This window comes from Stegodyphus dumicola, chromosome 8 (genome assembly GCF_044657685.1).
Source record: "Stegodyphus dumicola isolate Sdum_Otavi_A_Nest chromosome 8, ASM4465768v1".
Classification (NCBI taxonomy): domain Eukaryota; kingdom Metazoa; phylum Arthropoda; class Arachnida; order Araneae; family Eresidae; genus Stegodyphus; species Stegodyphus dumicola.
Window position 1 is genome coordinate 96080756 of NC_140775.1, and position 20875 is coordinate 96101630.

The following is a 20875-nucleotide window of genomic DNA, read 5'->3' on the forward strand; positions in this document are numbered from 1 at the left end:
CAAAGCGTTAAAAAACGTCCCTTTGAGCGTAACATAAAATCCGAGTGCTTCCAGGTTTTATTTACTTATTTATTTATTTACTTTCATTACACTGAGAAAAGTTTATGCTCCGAATTTTATGAATTATTAAAATAAATAATCATCTTATAATGTTAATAATTAATGATCATAATATGATCAAATGAATGATCGTCTTGTAATGTAATAATAATTTCAAAAACAAATGCCTGAAAATGCTCATAAAATTTTAAATATATATATATATATATATATATATAATGTTGTATGAACTTATATATATATATCAGATCTTGTTTAATTTTGCTTTATTTGTTTCAAAACTTCATGTGCTGTCATTCTTATTTAATTTTACTTTATTTGTACTCAAAAGTAAGTTCATAAATTTTGTGTTTATGTTTTTACAGTTTTACCAAAGTAAAGATGTTTATGCAAGAATTACGCGTGAAAAGAATGCGCAAAATGCAGTAAAATGTGCTTTAAAGAGATATATTAAATTTTATTTGAAAAAACTGTGACTTTCATTATCTCATCACTTATACAACGTATCACAGTTAATAATTAAAAATAATTATCTGATACAAACGCCATAGGTTTCAGTGTTAAAGTAAACCAGATCGTCACTAATCTTTCAGCTTACTCAACTGTGGAACTTGGCTTTCGCCGTGACATTGGAGATTTTGCCGCGGGACACGGACGACACACAACGGTACCTGAGGGTTACGATACCTGAGGGTTACTAAATTTCTCGAAACTGCAAAACGGTATTCAATTTATTTACAAGACATATTGAAAAGCAGAGAGCAGAAAAATTTCTCAGCTACCTTCTAAGCTTTAGCAGCATATAAGTATTTACAAGTCTGTTGTCTTCAAGTATGTATGTTATGTATTATCCTGCGTTTTCTTTTTACCAAGTCTTGTATATGCCCTCCTTACTGTTCAGTTTTCTTTTCTTTCAATAAAGTAACAATGTATTTTTCGGCTTTTATATATATTTAAATGTGTCAGCTGTGGTTATAGGCCGTGGTGCATAGCCTTTTCAGTTTAATTATTATACTTGCCTGTGTCTAATCAAAACTGCATTAAGGGTATATGTATTAATTGCATGGTATCATGCGCCCTACGTTTTTTCTCCTTATTATTCCACTAATATGATTTTCAGCTACCATACTTCGTTCTATAAATAAACTATGTTCCCCATAAATGCTCCTCCAAATTTCTCTGCTCTCTCTCTATATATATATATATCTTTACAATTCCTTTAAGATTTAAGTACTATTATATTAAGTACTATTAAGTACTATTAAGTATTATATACAACATAAAGACTTTGTTTCCACTTAGAAATGGGTCTGGATCTCGGAATTTACCAGCGATGTATCAGGGAATTTACCAAGGATTTTACCAGTTACGAAATGGGAATCTACTCATTTTTTCATAATATGCGAACGCTTTATTTGCGAACAAGTGAGGGGGGAAAAAAAGAACTAATGCAAAGCAGAATTAAGTCCGATACATTTCCATAGCATTAGGCCTCACTATTCTGGACTGTATAAAAATAAACATATGCTTACATTTAACGTTTTCGAACTAGAATGGAAAAGTGAGTTATAAACCATCCTTTTATTGCGAGAGATCGGGTTCAATTAGCTCAATAAACAAGTACTTTTATTGCGAGAAGATTGAACCCGATCTCTTGCAATAAAAGTAGATGTAAATAAACATCTACTTTTATTGCGAGAGATCGGGTTCAATTAGCTCAATAAACAAGTTTTCTGTCAATGATAGAACCTAACTTAATTAATTTTAATATACAAATGGAATTGCTAAGATTTAAACTTGATTACATTAACTCCATCAATAAGAAAATTAATTTTCTAAAAGTTTAACGAATTAGAATAACTATCAAGTAATTAATATCATATCAGTGAACCAGTATAATTAACAATAAATATCATGAATATATGAGAATAAATAAAAGTTTCCTACTTACACGTTCTAAATCTGGATCCATTACAACCATTATACTTAACACTGTAATATTAATAGACATGTATAGTTTTGGTAATAAGTAAATGAAACTCAATACAGTACGGAAGCGATTCCAACTGAAATGTAGCAAAAGTAAGCTAATTTTGTGTAGGAAAAAGATGATAAGCAGTCTTATCAAATCTGCAGACAACAAAAGATAAGAGCAACCGAAAGCCACGAATATGATCCTTTTCATCGCCAACGAGTTGTAAAGACGTTCAACTAAGCATAGTGTCACGAATAAGTCTAGCAGGATTTAAACAGGTGGATTATGCAGAGCCACATACACAAAATGCACAGGTATTGTTTCAGAATGATAATTCTGATTGGTTGCAATACATTTCATGTTGTACCTTATGCGAAGCAAGAATTTGCGCAATTTGAACAAAAATGTCATATGTAGTTCAGATACATAATCCGCTTAAATGTTTCCAAATCCATGAAAAAATACTTCTTCTATATAAAAAAGTACATAAAAGATGCAAAGCGATCAAAATTTTTTCAAACTTAATTTCAAACACATAATTTCAATCTGATTAAAACTTAATTTATCAGAATATGTTTATTATCCATACTATAACACCTTTCAAAGTGTCAGAGCACACAGCCAACTAACAATTTACGAAATGTAAAAAGAAATGTTTCAAAGCACATTCCTTGCTAAAGTGAATGCTGTATCTTGCAAGAATGTTTGAAATGAAAAAAAAAACTTAAAACATCTTCATAACAGATTGTAAGCAAATGATTTCAGTTTTTTTAACTCAGTCTTTGCAGCCAAATATAAATAAAGTAACTCCCTGCTTTTAATAGCCCTACAGTGGCAATATTCAAAGCCATGTTCGACAATATGACGACATTATTTAAAAATACTTCAAATATGTCTTTAAGTACTGACCATTATATGAACTCATCTTTATTTCGAAGACTTCGATCAGCAGCATTTGTTCCGACGGCCAATATAACATTCCATAAGTTCTCGAGCAGATTTTAAAATCATATTTGTTAAAAATTAACCTTGAACACTTTAGAGATGCCCTGCTCGATATTTGCTGCATGTTTGGGCGGCTTTATACTGCCATAATAAAAAAATGGCATATGATTTATTAAGAAGATACGGAGGCCGCTGAATGGGAGCGCACGTGCGTACTTTGAATTTCCGGTGATTGAAGCACACAAGAATTTCCGGTGGGAAGCATCCATTTAAGTTTAATGCATTTGAGGAGGAGGCTCGACTATACACGATTAACAGACTTCACAGGATTTCACGCATGTGTAGTCCAGTAAAGCAATTAGTTTAAAAAAAAAATAAGCAATACAGAGAGTTTATGAAATCTATCAAGAAATACAAAAAATTAACAAAGTATTTACCATTGATAAGATTCTTCGTATCAAAGATCATGTCATCAAACCACAAACCTCAAAACATCACATTTTTGCCTACAGAAGTTTAGAAGAAATAACTATAAGAGCAAGTTCTTTACAGAAAACAAATATCACATGCATAATTTCAAAAAAATTACATAAAATATTTAGAAGAGCTGCATACGAATTGCAGTTCAACTTCCCAAATTATTAAATATCGAATTCAAAGCCAAGAAATCTTATAAACACACCAGATTTCTTGATTTTTCAGATACGAATAATTGCATTAATTCAATAGTTTCTGATAATCAGCAGAATGTTTGATGATCATTTTCATTTATGAAATAAATTAAAAAACACATGCATATGATCTCCATAGTGTGTTCTTTTGGCATAATACCTTTATTAAACAAATGCAAATCACTTCATTCGCATAATATCTATCCCTACGTAACGCAACTCCTGGAAAAAGCCAGCATTTGGGGACACGTGTTAATATAACCAACCAAAAAATCCTTAAACATAAAAACTGGTTTAAGAATCTAATCCTCTGGAAAATGAGCTTGTTGGATGGGTTTATATTGTTTATCTACGTGTGCATAAATCAGAATCTCTAAAAAGTTCCGATCCTCAAAGTGAATGAAGTAGTAAAACAGGAGTAGTTCATCTCACATTCGGTTTCCGGTGCTACACTAGTTAGTTGTTGTATGCAGACTTCGTGGTTTTCCTCACATGTAGAGCAAATGCAAGCTAAACTGAATCTCCCACAGAAAATTCGAAAAGAAGTAAAGAGTATCCTTTCCTTTTGGCGAAAGTATCCTTTCCTTTTGGCACATAGCACTAGTTTGCTTTCCCATAACTTATCAGCCAAATGAATGCATTTGACGAATAACACTAGTTTGCTCTTCTACAACTTATAAGCCAATTGAAATCAATCTCCAAAATAGTTTAAGTAGCTCAGGCTTGATAACCTTTTATTAGTTGCATGCAGCCTGAATGTAACGGTTTTCCAACTTTGTCGGTTTATGTCCGTGGTCGGAAGCCATCATAGCGGTGCACTCACTCACTCACTCTATCCTTCTCTGTGCAGCGTAAACATAATTAATAATGCTGTGCTGCCAGTTACAAAAGGACATTTATAAAAAACAGATTACATGCTATGTCCTGTATCCCTTACATGCTATCTCCATGTCCTGTATCCCTTACATGCTATCTCCTGTAAGAGATATCCTTATCTATTTTACAGTAAATAAGAACAGAAAAAGAGTCACTGATACATATTAAAAAATTAATGGGGGGAGGGGAACTCACAAGATCACAGAAAGGTAAACATAATAATAGATATGTTCATAAGTAGAAAGGACAGAACATCCGATCATCTTAACATTTCAAAATACACTGATACACTGTAGATTTCGGTTTCTGGGAGGAAAAGTGGAAATCGTTGCACATATGCTTAGAAACTGAATTACGGAGGTTATGGGAAAAGGGCTACCAGCTTAACAGAAGGGATGCCTTTGTGAAGTAGTTTCTCGGGGACACTGGCTCGTATTCACGTTACACATGGAGAAAAACACCACTAGCATAATCGACGGACTGCGTTGAACTACCAGTGTTCAGTGATTTTAACGCAAAACCACTGGTCAGTGTCTGCTATAGGAAGTTGGCAAGACAGCAACTAAACTACTCGGACAACTTTCTCAGTCGCCACTTTAAAATAAATTGACTCTACGTCAGCCAAATTCGGGAGACAACAAAAGTTTTAATTAAGCCGCGTCGCCCGTACATGGGTGACGATTATACTGAATAATAATTTTTAAGGTATTTCTTCCGCTTTCCTAGCGTACCTTCGTGCTGTAGTGGTTTTGCACGCTGGGCCGGTATTCGAGAGGTCCGTGGTTCGATTCCCGGCGAAGGCGGTTGCTAATTTTTCATCTCTACGGCCTCGAAATAACCTAATGTGTCTACAATTTAAAATCTTAGAAGATATAAGAAGAATATTCTATAGCAAGTATGGCCAAACTGCCGATCTTTTACTCTATAACTTTGGGCCTAAGGCTTTTTGGTCCTTAAATACGATTCATTTACAATAAATAACAGTTTTTTTTTTTAAATATTATTGCATTTTTAAACGGAAATCGTTCACCGACACACTTCTTTATCAATCAGTAATTTCATTGATTAAATAATCGATTTCAAACTCGCCACTATGCGTTAAGCTGTAAAATAACAAATCTATTCTGCGAATTATTTGTATGCCTATGTTATTTTTCGGCCAGAAAAACAAAGACTTGAGCATTATAAAATGCAAATACGAAAGTTATTTAAAAAATAACGCAATTTAATTTTTTCTCTTATGTTAGTTTTAATTCAGACAATTTCTCATTACAGTCTTTCTACGTACGTCTCCTGCATCTCTAGCCACGATTCAGTGTCTTACAAAAAGGGCGTTCCTTTTAGGGAATCCTTTTATTGCTCTTAGATGGTTTAGGCAACCAATGAAGAAATCTCAGGAAGAAAAATGAGGTGCCCACCAGCGGCCGAGCGGTAAAGTCGCTGAACACTGGTAGTTCGGTCCGAGGGGATTCGAACCTGCATGGGCGTTTTCGTGGTTTTCCCCATGTGTAACGTGTATACGAGCCAGTTTCCATTAGAAAGTCCTCCACGAAGGCATCCCTCCTCTTAGGCAGATAGCCCTCGTGTGCTTTGCCATAACTCAACACAACAACACCAGGAAGAAAAATGCTAGCCTTGGTGGCTCTCTTTCAACGACACACAGATCTTACGATGAGTGACATAAAACTTCTCACTCGTACTTGGTCAGCAGATTTACCACGATATTCCTAATACAGGTGTGCATAACCATTCAAAATGAATTGTCCATCCCTCAAGTCAGTTAGTGATTTAGTGCATGTTTTTATACAAATTTCGCAGTCACTCGTAGTAATTCGGCAGATCGAGCTTTCAAGCATGGAATTCTACATTTAACGACGATTCCTTGGCAATCCTTGATATAGACCGACATTTATGCCATCTAAATATTATGAAAGTCGAAATTACGGGATCGGGGAGAGGATGGTTTTCTATACTGGGTTAGCCGCGATTTCATCTTTAGTTAAAAATAGCTTCATCGTGTTTCGTCAGCAGCGATTATTCGAAAGAGAAATCTTTCATCCTTCATTTAAGCAACGCTGCATGAACCAGTGACGGAACCATGAGGTATAAACTCAGGGCTTAATTTCTAAGATTAGAAGTGCCAAAACCCTATGGAAGACCGTCAGCAAAGAGGAACAAGAGTAAATAAATAAATAAAATGACTATTAAACTCATTAATAATTTTAAAATTAAATAGTTAATTACTATCAAATTAATTAATAGGTATTTAATTCATGTTTATAAATTGTTGTTATATCAATAATTATTATATAATTAATTATAATTTAATTGATAATAATTAGAAAATTAATTATTATTTATTGAAATAATTAAATATTGAATTAATTAAAATGTAAAGAGATAAATTGAAATTTAGTAAGCCATTTTTAAAATAATTTTATTGTTCAAATAAATTTTAGAGATAAAATTTCTACTGAGATTGTTATTCAATTACATAAAAGAAGAGCCGCAGCCTTCTTATTCAGTGCTCCGGTGCGTTCAGGCTAGAATTATGATTTATTACAAAAACTAAGAAGCACCGGAGCCGAGATCCGGTGGGCTCTGGCCCAATTTAAGCTCTGATCGTAGGGGGAGGGGAAAGTTCTTTTATTATCACAAAAATTAAATATACTTAAAGTATAGTTGATGAAAATTCCAAGGCGAAACAGAATGAGGGTATGGGTAGGTGGGAACAAAAAATGAGGGGAATTTTGGTGAGAGAGGACGTTCTCTTTGACCGCGGCTCTCTGCTGATATAATTATAGCCATCAAGCAGATGTATGTCAGGGGTAAAATGAGTCCTGAATCTGACTCCTAAGGGTGAATGTAAAGTTGCTGTTTACGCTTCTCCCCCATTAGTGGATACTGTGGGAAGACGATGTATAGGACGTGCTTGAGCAGTTTGTCTCAGTATTTCACTCTTATGTACGCGTTCCTGAATAAACTCCCCCAAATTTATTGCCCTTCTTAAAGGGAAAGGTTTCCGCATGTGAGTGAGGGGACTTTACTTGAACGTCTCATGTTCTCATGCGTTCGTATTTCTAGGGAAAGTATTGCAAGGTCTGCTTATTGTTAAACTAAAACGTTAGGAATCCTAAAATTTTTTCCCTTTAAATTGTGGTTCATGTTATAAAAAGAAGTACCGGAGTTCATCTTACGAGGCGTATTCGGAAACTAAGTACCGTTTTGAAAAAAAAAATAGTAAAACAATTTTTTCGAATCCAATTTTATTTTTACATGAAAATACATGTCTTAAACTATTTTTCAACATAGTTTCCGCCAATGATCAAACACTTGTCATAGCGGGTGACCAGTTTTTGTATACCATCGTCAAAGAAACTTCCCGCCAGTTTCGATAACCACGACTCCACACTTTTCGGTGAATGAGTGTGTCTCCACTCCATCGATTGTTGTTTCGATTCTGGTGTGAAATGACACACCCCAGTTTCATCACCTGTCACAATTTAGTTTAAAAAGTTTTCTCCCTCATCACTGTACCGCGTGAGAAATGTCAGGGCACTACCAAGTCGCTTTGTTTTGTGAACATCAGTGAGCATTTTTGGAACCCATCGGAAACACAGTTTGCGATAATTCGAGCGGTCAGACACAATTTCGAACAAAACAGTACGTGAAATTTGTGGAAATGCCTCTGAAAGAGTTGTCATTGTGAAGCGTCTGTTCTCATGAATTGCTTCATCAACTTTCCTTACCAAATCATCGGTGACAACAGAAGGCCGACCACTCCGAGCCTCGGCGTGGACATTTGTTCGACCTGCATTAAACATTCTTACCCACTTTCTCACCATTTCATCACTTATCGCGTATTCACCGTAAACCTGTGTCACTTGACGATAAATTTCGGCCGGTTTAACATTCCTCGCGTTCAAAAATTTAATCACGGCACGAATCTCACAGTCAGCGGGAGAACTAATTGTCTTAAACATTTTGAATGTGCACAGCAAACTGAAAACACAACATAGAGCAACCAAAATGGCGACAATTGAAAGTCAGTGAACAAGAAAGACTAGTGCGCATGCGCGGGACGCCTACCACGGCGCGGCGACGGCGCTAGAATGAAACGGTACTTAGTTTCCGAATACGCTACGTATTTAGGGCTCCGGCTAAAATTGTAATTTATTTTAAAAAGTATCGGAGCCGGACTCCGTCGCTATTTAAGCACTGTATAAACTGTTATTTTATTCAAACTTCTGTTAAAATATGATATACTAATGCTAGTGACATCACTGTAGCTTGTGACATTTCGAATGTTAGTATTTCTACAAGTATTAATCTGAAATTTATGCTTCTACGTCGATATTTTCACGATGCAAAAGGAAAGCGTTTTGAAAACTTGCATTCGAAAAGTTAATATGCACATTTGTCTTTGATTCCTAAAACGTTTGAGTCGGAATATTTTGATCGCGTGACGGTACGACTTTTTTTTTTTTTTTACAATAAGAACATTCGAACCCTCCGAATTCTGAAAGAAAATCGAGGTTGATCACTTAATTTATCAGTTCCTAGATCATCAATCTCATTTCATGGTCCCCTGAATAGTTATTGAAAAATGTGCTTTTTCCGCTTAAAACACTTCAATTTTTCTTATTCTCGATTTTTCCTAATTCTGTAGGGAATTTAGAGTTCTACATTAGGGTTAAATCTGAAAATTATCTCCTATCTTCCTCAATACTTGCTCTCATGCAAACAAATTCTTGTAAATCGCACAAATTTTCATCAAAAATTTGAAAATCATTTGATACTCAAATGTTCTTTGTCAGATGATGCTGAGTAAATGAATGTCAAAAGTTCAGATAGAGTACTTCATTCACTAAGTTTCATTTGTATATTAATAAATAAAGTTGTATTTTTTAAATATTGCTTTAATTAAAAAAATTTAATATTATTTTATTATTATTATTATCTGAAGTATTCAAGGTTTAAAGGATTCGAGATTTAGAATTCGTCCCACTTTTACTTTTGTTTGACTAATTCTACTACAGAAATATTTTTCATACTGGCACATTTTTAACTATTTCTTCTTATTAAAACCGTGTAAAAGTTTAAGTTTCGTACGTTTTTGGTAAAAATATTACATAATCAAAATTGCAGCAGTCTAAAAATTTTATTCTCCTGACATTTTAACCTTATCAATACCTGCGCCTTCAATAAATCTGTCGAGTAGAGCTGGATATGCATAATTACTCAAATTCAGTTTAAAAGACAAAATACATGACTGAAAAACGTAGGCTTTGATAAGAAGAAAATATAGAAACTCACCTCAGCGATGACATAATACCAAGTATATGTATTTACAGATAATAATACGTTACCTTCTATAAGCTGTTGCCACTGCTACTATTTATACGACTAATAACTGTTATATAAGAATTTTGTTGAATCTTCCATCTCAACTTACGCTATTCAACCTCCTACGCATCCTTTCCGAGTTCAGTGATGAAGAACGATAAATTATATCATAAATTATTATATAAATATTTTCATAGTCAAGTGAACACAGGTAAAACAATACCCATTTTGAATTTCGGAAAACAAACTGTTTGATAAAACCCTCAAAATAAACTTATCAGATAAAAAGATCAAATCCGAACGTCTAATGAAGTTAGATGTATTCATTCCTCCCAAAATTCAATCTGTAAAATATGACTTCACTGATAATTATCGGAAGGAAGATACTCTGACGTCTCCCCGTCATTAATTGTACATATTGAATGGTTTTCATACAGCTGAGTTCGAACATAGCCTGAAACGAAGAAGCGCCCACCTAGCCGATCTGTGGAATTTTTAAGAATGAATTTAGTATCTGTTAAAATCCTCATCAGTTGACGCTAACTTATTAGTAGTTGAAAATTAAATTCATTCTAGGTTGTGCTTATTCAAATATTTAAGTTACTGGAAACCTCGCAAGAAACTATGGCAAGAATTTTTAAAATTTTTAGCTGTATTACCAGACTAGTTATAATAGACTTTTTAGTTAAATCTAATTAGCCTGTGATGCTGAAATTTAGTTAGATTCTTGCTTTTTTCCCGAAGATACGTTGAATGAAGGAAGATCACACATGTGCAATATAGTTAATAAGATTTAACTATCTAATTGCACATCTCAGATTTTCTTCTAATCTTTTTACTTCATTTTCCATCCACCTCTCTTGATCCCAATTCATTGGAGAAAAAACGAAACAGCAAAATTCAAAATATCGACTGGGTTGTTGAGACACTGTCTCGCCACCCCTCTCCAGCTAATAAGGTTGATGGAATGTGGTATAAACTTGAAGTAGCATGGATTGAGTGGCCCTTTTCTGCAATCCAAGCTTAGTTCGACTCCATGCTCAACCAGGTAAGGAGCGTTTCATTCGCACCCCCCTAAACCCCCAAACTGCTTAAAAATTTAATCAATTTGTCTCCCTGCCATACTGTTTAGGTACAATAAATATCATTTTTGTACTTGCTTTTCTTCACGGTGTTGCAATTTTAATGGCCAGATACGTGAAGACAGAATTTCTTGTATAACAATATTAGCAAAACTTGTTCATGTTTTTTAATTTGTATTTAAAAATTTCCACTAGAAATACTTGCCGTGGAGACCATAAATCTATGAAAATTTTATAATTTAAGTTTTAAAAAAAATAATATTAATACTTTTATTAAAACTAATACTTTTTTAGTTTAACTCAAATAAGTCCAACTATAGCCACCTAAAATTTTGAAAATCCACGTAAAATTTATTTAGTTGAATATCACGAAGACATCCCTCACCTTAAACAGATAGCCCTCGCTTTCTTTGCCATAATTAATTAAATATATAATCGGTAAAATAATTTAATTAATTAATAATTTCAATTTTTAATTAAGGAAAAGAATGGAAGAAGCACATAAACAACTGTAGTATATATGCTGGAGAATTTTCTAATCATCATTAAACTAAATTTATATAAAATTACAAAATGTTTCTAATACGTAGAATTATCAAAATGATTCCGTTCCAGAAATAACACTTTTATACAAAACACTACAAAGTAAACTTAAAAAAGCAATTTTAAAATAAAAATGAATAGTTTTTAGTTTTTATTTCATGGTAGATGCCTTTGATCAAAAAATATTTCCGTGCCATTCAAGGCCCAATTTCAATATTTTAAGGAAGGAAGAACAAGATTTGTAGATAAATAATTAGTTCAATAAATTTCTATTTAATTATTTACCTTGAAGGTTCATAAGCAGATTATAAAATATAACACAGCATAAATATAAAAACATATATGCTATATATGCATTAATAAAGAAACAGATTTTTTACTCTATTTCAAAGGGAACAAGTGCCCCATTTACCCCCTTCCCGGCAAATGGCTATGCCTTCGCATTTATATTTAAAATGAATCTATTGATTTATATAAAATCATGAAATGAAATAATACATTCGAGGTACAATATCGAGAGTTCGTGTAAAATATATTCCGTAAGATATTTTGCGCACATGCCAATATAACAGAAGTAAAACTTCATTCATCTCTACGCATTTATCCACGGAAAGTGCAAAAAGCATAAATAATGGCATATTCCTGCACAATGGGATAAAAATGAAGATTTCCAGTAGCGTGTTGCCAACAATCGTTAACCCTCCGCACAGAAAACTTAACAGCATTACTCAACAAGTAACCTTTCACCAACGCAATAATTTTAGAAGCCATCGAAAGAAGTGAAGCGGTAGTCAAGAAGTCAAGACCACGTTATTTGGTTAGGATGGCTGATCAAGAAGAAAAACGCTAGAATGCACGTTTTGACAGGAATGGTATTAAATCTAAAAAAGGAAAAATATTCTTCCGAGGCGGCGGTGATTATTGAACACCAATACTAAAACGAACTGTCATCTGTGAATCTGATTTCAAAATAGAGCATCCTTTATATCTTCACGGTACGTCAACTTCATAAAGATGAAGTATCAGATAGATATTAGAATCTCTATGCTCGGCCAAAAAATAAATAAATAAAGAGGGCAACGTTAAAATACTTTTTGTAGAAAAGTAGATATAGATTAAATCTGTTCTGCGAATAATTTAAATTACTAAATATTCCACGAACAATCTAGGGTATTGTATAATGCATATTAGCTGCAAGGACATAAATGCAGTTCATAAAAAACGTAGTTAAAAAATTAAAATATTAAATACATACATGCGTGCATTGTCGCTTTTGATAGAGTTCAAAAATTACATTAGGAAACATTAAAATGTTCAAAACTGTTTTTTAATCACAGGCCTGACTAACTGAAACTTAAAAGGTATCTGCGGACATAAGGCCTCACAAAAGCCTATTTAAGATTTTTTTTTTTTTTTTTACCTTTATGCTAAACAAGAGGAAATTCACACAAACATCTATGCAGCCTGTTCATTTTACCACTATTTTGATAATCGAATTAGGAATAAAACTAGGAATGCTCAGCAATTTTAATTACTTAGTCATTTTTAGGTGTAGATACATAAGAAGGAAAGTATCCACTAGGGTTCCATCCATTCAAAACACTTCTGCAAAATTCGATTTAGAAAAGTTTCCCTTAACATTAAAAGTTTTACTGTGTTTGCACTGAAATGCGTAGATTACATAAAATCCTGTACATGAACCAATATCGTCCGAACTTCGTCCGTCAAAACGAGAGTACAGTATTGACATTTTATGAAAACAAATTTTTCATCATCATTAAAATATAAAATTAAAATTCAGACAAATAATGAACTCGCTTAGATACAACTAGCTGGCAAAAATCCACCAAAATTTTCCAACATAATGAGATGCTTTGTAGTAGGATGGATCAACCATTCCTACTAACTGATCTTGATAGATACAGAAAATTCAACACTCGAAGCTTGTCCCAAGTTAGTTCCCGGTAAGAGAATATGAAGTTTTCATAGTTGAGCTCATGTGTAACGGAAGACAATTAATTTCCTTTAGCATACGCTCTGCGAAGGCATTCTTCCTAAAGCCCTCGAACACTCTGAAGGACGTAATTTATTTATATAACGAAAAACTTTTTTTTGGCTGTAAACTCCATTTTAGAAACCTAAGCTTCGAAAATGAGAAGAAACAATAAGCGGGGAGAGCATGGACCAATGGTGTACTGGCCATATGACAAAGTGACAGTAAAAGCGGAAACTTCAAGCAATCGATGCCCTCCGAAACGTAATATGAAGTTGGCCCTAAGACGGCGGAAAAGTTTTACAAATGGTAATAACGTTTCTGAGTGTTTTACAGCAAATCATTTTCTCAATCAATATCAAGTTTATGCATAAAAAAAAAAAAAGAGGAGAACGTGTTTTTCTTTAAAAATTACGGCCAAAGAATCCGTTTTCAATTTATTCAACTCGCTTCAGTGGATGGATCATCACTAAAATAAACATGAGCTGTTGTCCTTTTGATGTTAAAATGAATTTTCGTAAATATTTATTTCTGGTAATTTAGGTTTTATGCAATTTTGTTCTTTTAATGTACTATTTTATTCACTTAACTTGTAACGTATTTTATACAGAATATCCCATCAAGACCGCTCAAACTACACAGCCCGATTCCTCGCTTGGAATGCATGAAAAAATGCCCAAAAACTGGTTTATTCATTCCTACTAGCAGGCATCTCTTCAGGTAGGAAAATTTTGGTGGATTTTTTTGCAAGGTAGTTGTATCCGAGTGAGTTCATTATTTGTCTGTTATATTATTAATTTTAATGAATAAGTTGATTATTTGTTATATAATTGATTTTAATGAAGATGAAAAATGTGTTTTCATAAAATGTCAATACAGTTATACTTTCGTCTGATCGGACGAAATTCAGAAGATATTGGTTTCTGCACATGATTTTGTGTAAACTACACTCTTCAATGCAAACACAGTAAAATTATTTGAATGTTAAGGAAAACTTTTCTAAATTGAATTTTAGAATAATAGAATTAGGAAGTGTTTTAGAACGAACTCTTGGTGGATGCTTTCCTTCTTTTGTATCTACACCTAAAAAAGGCCGATTAGTTAACCTTGCCGAGTTAAAATTGAATTCTTAATTTTATTCCTAATTCGATTACCAGAATAATGGTAGAATGGGCAGGCTGCATAGATGTTTGTGTGAACTTCCTCTTGTGTAACATACAGGCAAAAAAAATTCTTATATGTACGACCCATAATTTTCGAGATAAATGCAAAAGAAAAGTATGGCGTCATATTCGGCGCAATAAAAAAAAACTTTATTGGAAACATGAACATAGGTATTTGCATATGTTCAAATCCACCGCGCATGTCGAGGCATGCACGCGTACGCCGTTTAATGGCTGACAGCACACAATACCGCAGTGTGGTGTCCACCAAAGTACATGCAGGACGAAGATGAGCAACTAAGTCACTTTTCTGTAGTAACTGATCTCGATAGACCAATTCCTTCATATTACCCAATAGGAAAAAATATAAAGGTGTCAGTTCTAGCAATCGTAGAGGACATAAAACAAGACCCTACGTCCAGGCCAGCGGCGTGGGTATTCCATACCCAGCCAATCAAGTACAGAAGCACATTGGAGCTTTATCATGCTGGAACGATTCACCATGTATTGCCTCTAAAGTTAATCATGTAGGAAATCGGCTAATTCATCACGGAGAATTAGCAAGTATGAATGTTCCATGGGACGTTCGGGCAGCAGATATTGTCCGATCATGCGATCGTCTAGTATGCAGGCCCATATATTTACATACCAACGGACCTAACGTCTCTGCGGGCGGATTGGATGAGGATGTGGACTCTGACGACTTATGACTGTTGAAGACCCCCATCAAGTGTAAAGCATGCTTCATCCGTCCACAAGATTATCGCTTCATGTTTTTGCAACAGTCATTTACAAAATCAATGAATAGCTGAAAGTCAATTGGAAGTAGACCTTGCACGGTTGCGCAGCAAAATGGGTGTAGCCCCTGTGACCATAATAGCCAGTGCACAGTGTTGCTACTCTCATTCATGTGATGCCCCTGGCTAGTGCTCTGAGCTTGGGAGTTTCTTCCACCTGCCGAAGTATCCTGCGTTGGCCTAAGCCCACCATGCGTTCTGCCACCAACTTTGAGAGTGTATATCAGGTGGACGCTTCCAGTATTTTTCTCTTCCTAGCATAATCCCCAGAAGTTCGTAAAACATTGCCATTAAACTGAACGGAGATAAAGGACATGTCGCAATATTCATGGAACGGAATACACTATCATCATGAGATGATTACCGGTAGCTACTAGATGCGTCCATTTAAAACACGATTCAAACGACAATTTGAGACTCACCACCGGCCCAGCGCTTAAATCCGCTTAACACTGGTAGTTCGGTTCGGGGTTCGAGTTTCGGCGAACGAGCTGGTTGCATGGGCGTTTTCCCTCGAAACGTGGATACGAGCCAGTTTTCCTTAACAAGTCCTTCACGGAGAATCACTAACTTTCTGTATAGAAATTTAAAAATAAATAAATAAAAACAACGGCCTGACATCATTCCCGACGGGAGCATGCATGCCTCAATAGGCGCAGTGGATATTTTGAACATCTTCCAATGTAAAACATGTGTAAATGCTATGTTCATGTTTCCAATAATTCACCCCTCCTTGCACCGGATTTGACATCATATTTTAGCTTCGCATTTATCTCGATAACTATGGATCGTACAGGTATAGTTCTTCGGACACTATTTACGTATTCCAAGCGAGGAATCTGGTTGTGCAGAGTTTGAACGGTCTTAACGAGACATCCGCATAATAGTAATTTTACGGTGTACTTTTGTTAAATTGAATTTGTGGTACTTACTGGGCTTATAAGTCTTTGTTTCGTATATTATATTGTATACCTTTTTAATTCTGAATCGATGAACATTTGGACTGAATTGAAACGCAGTTACAAGAAGAAAGCCTCGGACCGGGTTAAAGTTTAGGAAAGCAGATAAATACATTCAACAAAAACTATGAAATACAGTTCTTTGCATCCTCTTACCATTGTTAACTTAGCTATATGCTTATTCTGTTGGAAAATACAGAATACTTCAGATAGCAGTCTGACGTATAAAAAATACACTCATGTCCATAAATTAAGGATAATGTAAAATCAGGCAAAGGAAGAGTTAGAAGCAAAACAAATTTGACTTATTTGTAAAGCTTATTTATTAAACAAAAGGTAAAGAGCAAAAAAAGATGCTATATGTTTGATATTATAACAAAAATTAGCGATTTTTTCTCCCTGGAGCAAATTACCAAAAACAACCTATTTACAAAAAAACAATTTTACATGGTTGGTGTGATTGTTAATACACTGTATGTCTCCCAGACGATGCAATACAGTCCGTACAACGCCTAGGCATGCTGAGTATCAAATTATCGATCTGATCTTGGGGGATATTACACCACTCAAAAAGCAATGCTCTCCGAAGTTCCAGTAGACATGTAGGAGGAGGTTGACGGGCTGCAACTCGTCGGCCAAGTATGTCCCACACGTGCTCTACTGGATTCAAGTCCGGTGAGAATGCTGGCCAGTCCATACGGGTGATATCCTCCGATTGAAGGCATTCGCTTACGATGTTTGCACGGTGAGGAAGGGCGTTGTCATCCATAAACACAAATTGTGCGCCCATGGCGCCCCGAAACAAACGTACTTGTTGTTCCAGAATGACGTCCCGATAGATTTGGCTTGTCATGGTTCCAATTTGAACATGCAGGTCAGTTCTGGAACCCAGAATAATTCCACCCCAAAAGAGGCACTCCTGCACCACTGTAACGGTGTCGTTCAACGATGTTTTCTTGGTGGTAATGGGTACCTGGAGCTCTCCATATGAAAGTCGCGCGAGAATCAGACTGCAAGCTAAACCTGGAATCGTCGGAAAACAGCACACAAGCCCGCTGTTGAGGTGTCAACAATGAATGCTCTCTACTCCAGGCTAACCGCAGGCGACAGTGAGTTGCAGTAAGTGGAACGCATCTGACAGGTCTACGAGCATATAGACCAATCTGCCCTAAGCGTCTGTACACGGTCTGCCTTGAAATTGTCGTACCAGTGGCTGAAGAGAGTTGACGAGACAGGTCTGAGGCTGTGCTCCGTCTGTTTCTTTTGGCAGTAACTGTCAAATACCGGTCCTCATTCGGCGTTTTAACTCTGGGGCGACCTGTGCTGTAACGTCTACTCACATTACCATCATCTTGGAATCGTTGCCAAAGCCTGGAGATGACACTCTGGGCAATTCCAAGTTCGTCTGATACTTCCAATTGGGTACGCTCACATTCCAGACGGCCGATATTTCTACCACGTGAAAAATCATCCAAATGCGTCCTTTGTGTCATAACTATTCGGTTATTGCACTGAAATGCTTATAAAGCGCCTGCGAACAATTTTACTTCTTTGCCTGTATTCTTTATATATCACTCTTTTACACTCTCGTCATTGTGACGTACCATCGGTGTCATCTGGTTACTTCCTGAAATTTGCATATGATTCTTGAAGATGTGTGTAGTGATTTTACAGGTGATATATTTATTTTTTCGATTTCCGCGTGACTCCGAATTATCCTTAATTTATGGACATTAGTGTATTATCCGTAAATGGCTGTATTGCAAAAATACAGTGTTTTGCAATACAGCCATTCACGGATAATATTTTTTATATTTCAGACTGCATCCTCGCACTCCACTTTTCCTCTCTGATAGTGCTAGAGATTAACAATCACGCTCACTAGTAGTTGAGCTAGACTTAATCTCACCAACACTGCGGAACAGGCTGCGTATTTATTAGTTAACCTTCAGTAACATGAAAACAATGCAGATATCTTGATTAGTACAAAAATTATAACACCTGTCATGATGCTGTTACCATCGCAAAGTTATCTGACGGCAAAATGGCGAATTTGGAAATAACAATAAAGACAGGATTAAGGCCTTTAATTACAGCAATGAAAAACGTCTGACATTAAAGGAACTGATTTTTTATCTTTTACCTTCAATTGAGATGTGTATCGTAGCCAATGATACACATAAAAATAAGTTTTAAAAAATTTATTTTCAACCTTTTGCGCCAGTTCCTTTCCTTTGCGCCTTAATAAGTTTCGCCAGCTTGAGCTTTTTGCGCCAAACGCAAATCTAATGGACAAAAAAGCTGGAATATTTAAAGTATTCGTAAAGTACTCGTACATTCTATATATGAGAAAAATTATTATTGCATTTATTCCGCCCTGGGTACAACTTCTGCTAATATGTGTAAATGAAGAACTTAAAAAAAAAAAAAAAAATTAAGTAATTTGATTACTTAGCTGAAGATATTAATTACTTCACGAAACAAAAGGAAGTTCATGTATCGTAACAAAATCTTATATTCTCAGTAATAATGTGCAATTTTAAATGCACATTTAAATATTTGGCAAATTGTTATCATTTTCGTTATATCAATCAATTTTTTAATTTCCATTTAATGAGAATGTATACATCCTTTTTCTATATATACCAGTAATTTATGAATTCATTGCCTCAACAGTAAAAAAGTTTTCATTTTTAATGAACAATTTGGATAAAAAGTAAAATGCGTGTTAACCATATTTACATTTAAACACATAGTCACATCTTCAAAAATTGCACGGAAGATGCCCCTGCATGTATTTGACAAAGGCTTCCTGACTGTAAAGAGGAGATCTTAGGGTCCTAAATCCGACTTTTTTAAGAAACGCATTTGGTCCTGCATTTCAGTTAATGGAAGATGACGCTCGTTCACATAGGGCTCAGGTGGTCAACGATTACCTGGGAAGTGAGGATATTCGCCGAACGCTATAGATCATGTCTGGGACGTACTCGGAAGGGCAATTCATCTCGGCATCTCCCTCCGAGAACCATCACGATGTTGACAACCGCCATGCTGCAGCAGTGGAATCTACTGCCACAGGGATTCCTCGCCCGGTATGCCGTCACGCTCCGCGAATTATCTGGTTGTGAGAGGGCTCAGTACCCCATATTAAACTCATTTTCAGTTCGATATTACAAAGTGGATTTAGGGCACCCCTGTACTATGAGCTTACTGATAATCAAGCGCTCATAAAATGACTTTTGAATGCTACACCTCTTTCTCTATTATAAATGTATATTCTTACCATACCAAATTTCATTCAAATCTGTCCATTAGTTTTTCAGAAATATAATGTGCAAATTTTCTTAATTTTTCTCACCGAATGTATTTTTATTATTGGTGTTCCGCCCTGTTATTTCAATAACACATGAAATATGGGACACCCTGTTCCAAAAAAGCCGAATCAATATGATATAATTTCCATAAATCCTTCATTCATTACCCTTGTATTTTATACGTAAAATGACTAATTTCAAACTTTCATAATTTCCTTTAAAATAGTAGAAATCATCAATGGGCACATAAGTGTAGTTGCTCCTATTATGCACAAAAAAAAAAAAAAAAAAAATTAAGGCTACTTTTAGAGAATTCCATTGAATATGCTAGCTTCTATGGTATTTTTCTCAATTTTTATCGCAAATACGAATAATCTTTGTCTCAGATAGCATTCCACGAAAATATTACTAGCCTCAGGCAGATAGTCCTCATGAGCTTTGCCGTACGCAAACAAGATTTTTTTTAAGTGAAAAAAAATAACTGAAAAGCGCGTTCCCAATTTATAATAAAATTATGATTAAATTCTTAGGGTACTGCAAATACAATCAGTAAATGTCAGTACATACTACACGTGATTTTTTAAAAATTAAGTTTGAGAGAAAATTATATCTGATATACAACTTCCTAAGCCAGGTCTCGAGTACCTATGACCCGCGGGTCATCGAGTGACCCATTCCATGATTGAAAGCGATCCACCTGAGTTCCGAAAATAAGTAATAATATATATAAATATAAAACATAAACATGAAACGAGCAGTTGAAGAATATATATAAAAAAACGAAAATAAATAATAGCAATAACATTTTTGTTTGATTGCAAAGTTGCAATAATGAATATGCGTTTTTGTTATAAAAAATATTATTTGGAACATGACTTTTTTGCACGCCTATTAAATTATGCACATTTTTTGCTGCACTTCATTTAAACTTATTTCACTTGAAAGCAAGGTACGATCTTCCAGTTTAAAGAGCTTAAATACTGCCAATTGCAGTACAAGAGATGTGTACAACTAGATGTTATAGTAGTTACACATACATAATTTCATATTTTACGGCTGAACCTTTTTGAGTTATGCGAGCTACACATGTACGTACATTCATATATGTTGAAAGCAGTCAAAAGTCCCATTTACAAAATGTCAACATGTTG

General features: G+C 34.9%; 1 protein-coding gene across 11 annotated transcripts in view; it reads right to left on the reverse strand.

The window, feature by feature from the left end:
* LOC118192707 (protein phosphatase 1 regulatory subunit 16A-like) overlaps nt 1-20875 on the reverse strand; it is a 460297-nt gene that overhangs the window by 407846 nt on the left and 31576 nt on the right. For 6 of the 11 annotated variants that reach the window (XM_085822146.1, XM_085822136.1, XM_085822143.1 and 3 more), the window contains one exon: nt 3418-3486. The exons of 4 other annotated variants lie outside the window; for them this stretch is intronic. The gene's annotated coding sequence lies outside the window, so the exon portion shown is untranslated. Of the gene's footprint in view, nt 1-2011; nt 2162-3417; nt 3487-20875 lie in introns of those variants that run through there. One more of the 11 variants, XM_085822140.1, reaches the window with a different exon arrangement.